Source organism: Wasmannia auropunctata, unplaced genomic scaffold (assembly GCF_000956235.1).
Source record: "Wasmannia auropunctata unplaced genomic scaffold, wasmannia.A_1.0 LD336062.1, whole genome shotgun sequence".
NCBI classification, from domain to species: domain Eukaryota; kingdom Metazoa; phylum Arthropoda; class Insecta; order Hymenoptera; family Formicidae; genus Wasmannia; species Wasmannia auropunctata.
In genome coordinates, this window is record NW_012026828.1 from 5,445 (window position 1) to 9,179 (window position 3,735).

The window sequence follows — 3,735 nt, forward strand, 5'->3', positions numbered from 1 at the left end:
CCGTCATCTACCACTTCAGCCTTGATTATTTGTATCCTAAGACTCAAATATTCGTATCTATTAAAATTCGAAAGACATATATTGGACTATCGACTGCTATGCCATCTTTGCCGATGCGTACTACCGACTATACTTAAGTATTACATTGCGTCAAAGAATAAAATCTCAAATTCGTTTTCTAACTTATAAAAATTTTTATTGCGTCAACAATTGTTATAAATAGTTCTACTGAAGATGATGCCATTTAGGGATCGAAACGTTTAGGTTTTGTTTTTTATATGTTAAATATATGTGAATTATAATAATTTTTTGACACGAACACCAACTTACTAGCCCTCTTTTTATTATTATTATTTTGATCTTTGAGCCATTTAAGTTCTTTTTGTTAATTTTTAAAATTTCTAATTCTTACAAAAAAAAATAATAATAAATCACGCGGATATACATTTTGTCTATTTATTTCCCATAAAAAAACTTGTACATACATTCTCCCTTTTTTATTAGACTCACTGTCTTAAAAATTAATTTTCTAAATTGTTGTGTATTAAAAATAAAATTTAGAAATGGAAGAATATTATGAGTAGTTACCTTAGGTCAAATTATTCATAATATTCTCACATTTATTAATATTTCTTATGGCTTTCAATTCCTTATAGATCCAACTATTTTTTATTTTATCTGTATATACGTTTTCGGCTCTAAGCCTTTTGTCGGTGAGGTATTACTTTCTGCATCTATAATCGCCTCAATAACGCTTTCTGCAGCCAACATGCCACTTTTCATGGCATGGTGAATTCCTTTAAATTGAGGCACGGTTATAAAACTTGCCGTACTTGCAGTAAGACAACCACCAGGGAATTGAAGTTTTGGAATAGACTGAAATTCACCTAATGCCAACGTTTCAGAGTTATAATGTCCAGTATATATTCTGAAATAACAAAGAACAAAGAACATAGAAAATACAAAATAACGCAATTAAAATCTCGTATTATACTACATATGTATAAAGACACCAACCTTTCCCCTCCTTCAAATGTTGGTCTAATACTAGGATGCTGTTTGAACCTCTCAAACTCATCGTACAGATACTTTTCTGTACAATACTTATCTGTATGATGATAAGTAGAACCAAACCGCTGCTCAATGACAAAACTTACTGCTATCTGAGGTGTTTCTTCATTCAAATGGTAAAACACCGATCTACCATATGTATCTCTTTTAAGTGGCCAACCAACCGTATGCTCCACTGTTCCAGGTCGATGCTTGCTTGGCTCTATCTCCCAAACCTTACAAAAGATATATTACTTTAAAATGTAAAACATTTTTGTATAATTTTAATTTTTTTTAAATATAACAGTATAATTACCTCTTTTAATCCAAGGCCGTACGTCTGTAGCTCACAATCTTTCCTAAGATTAAATTTCTTTGATAAATCTTCCGTCAGGTGGCTGTCAGAGCCTTCCGCAAATATGGTACATCTCGCATGAAACTCCCTACTTATGCCGGGAGCTCCTAAGCAGTAGTATTCACCTAGAAAAACATGATCGTGTGCTGCGGTCACTCCTTTAACGGATCCATCCTCGTAAAATAAAACTTCGTACGGTGAGTAAGCAGAATATATCTCGACACCAGCGGCTTCTGCTTGCTCGCCAAGCCAATCCACTATATGGCTTAATCTATATAGAGACATACAAATTTTTACAATCAAAACAAATGTACTATTTATCCTTTATTCACAAATTTATGACTGCATTAAATTTAGATTTACCTTACTATGTAATTTCCTATGTAATGGTTACATATTGGCATTCCCTTGAAAATAGGTACAGATATGCTCCTTTCTTCCGTGAGAAATGCAAATTTATCCTCCGTAACAGGAGTATTTAATGGTGCATCTAATTCTTTCCAATTTGGAAAGAGCTCGTTTAGGACAATCGGATCCAGACAAGCAGCAAGATCATCGAGGCTATTGTAATGGTCTCCATCATTTTTTTCAACAAGGGCAACCCTGAGTTCCTTACCATGTTTCTCAGCTAATCTACGGGCCTGAATAGCTGCCGATAATCCCGCTGGACCGCCACCGACAATTAAAATGTCGATTCCGTCTTTTCCATCGTATATCTCCCTCACCTTCACATCTGATGAATAAAGAAAAACATTCTCATTGCATTAATTGTATTATTTTGTGGAATAGAAAACATTTAAGGAGATATACCTTTCCATCTCCTCTCCTCCATCTCTATCTCCCTCTCTTCTTTCATCCTTTTTCTGTCCTCCGAGGTAATCTGAGGAAATTTGGTCTCCGAGTAAGTTCTCTGGAAAATTCTTTGTAGCCTCCGTACTGCTAAAATGCAACCAAAATTAAACTAGAGCATGCAAGTTTCTACATTCATATTAGAACATTTCATTGTGTATATACAATAAACGCATTATATTTAATATAAAAGCACATTTACCAAAAATAAAGGAATCTAAGAAATAACTTATACAGAGAGAAATTTTTAAAAATTAATATATTTCAAAATTTAGTTAGGATCACTTATGCATATGCGCAACTGCACGTATTAATTGCTATCGATCACAAAATTTTAACTTTGCAGTTTCTGTAAAAATTCGTTTTTTTACAATATTTATTTTTTCTTTTGTTTTTTAATTTAAATAAAAATACGTTTCTGTTGATAGAAACAAAAATTCATTTTTTCACCTAAAAATTTTTACGAACTTTTAATTTTTAAATATAAAATTAAAAGTTCGTAAAAATTTTTAGGCGAGAAAATGAATTTTTAATAACAGGTTTGAGAAAAAAAGAACCGAGATAAAAAGAATAAGTGCAGAAAGTGTAGCTGGAGCACTTTGACTGCGTTTGGTTTGGCGCTTACAGCGCTTATAAGCATCATTTGACCTTGTTTAACATTTGATAAACAACAAGGATGAAATAATGTAAGCGCGCGCTGTTAAGCGCCAAAGCGAACGCAGCCTTAGAAGATATTTATATATTGCGGGAGTAAAGGGCAATCGTGTTAGCGTGAAAAGCTATGCAATGATGCCGATAATCATCGTTAATTGTTTGAGAATCCCTGTACTGTCGAATTATAATACAACTGGAATGTGCACTGCCATTATTCGCCCATAGGCAGAAAACGGTTCTGAGATAGCATGATGAAGGGTCACCTCTCTCTTTCTAACCATAATGTATTTCTAACCATTTGTAGCCAAGCCACCTCTCTTTTTCTAACTAATCACCTCTCTCTTTCTAACCCATCTAAATTCTCTCTCTCTCTCTCTCTCTCTCTCTCTCTCGGGAATACATTCTGGCTGCCAGTACACATTCCAGTTGTATTATAGTCGAATGATTCTGATCGATGCAAGGAACTTAGCTTGGTTTGCTGTTAAAGCGCTGTATTTAACCGTCACACGAAGATAGAACCTATTGTGACTCAGTTGCATACTTGCATAGTGATGCCTATATGTAATTGATTGATAACTAATAATTACTAATTATAATCATCTAACGAATTGATCAGTCATAGGAAATATAAATATAGGAATAAAATAGAATAAAACAGCTTAAACCAATCACGTGACTGATTCTAAGATTTTGATTGGTGCATGCAAGGAATCGAGGCATAAAATAATGCACCATATATGAAACACAGAAATCAAGGATGGTAGTATACTTCGCTCAATGCGTGCACGGTAGAGGCCCTATAAAGCCCGTATCAGACTAAAGATTGA

At 33.9% G+C, this 3,735-nt stretch overlaps 1 pseudogene; it reads right to left on the minus strand.

Annotated features, from left to right (window-relative positions):
• Window positions 1-442: 442 nt before the first annotated feature.
• Window positions 443-2,238, minus strand: LOC105450364 (annotated as a pseudogene).
• Window positions 2,239-3,735: the final 1,497 nt, after the last annotated feature.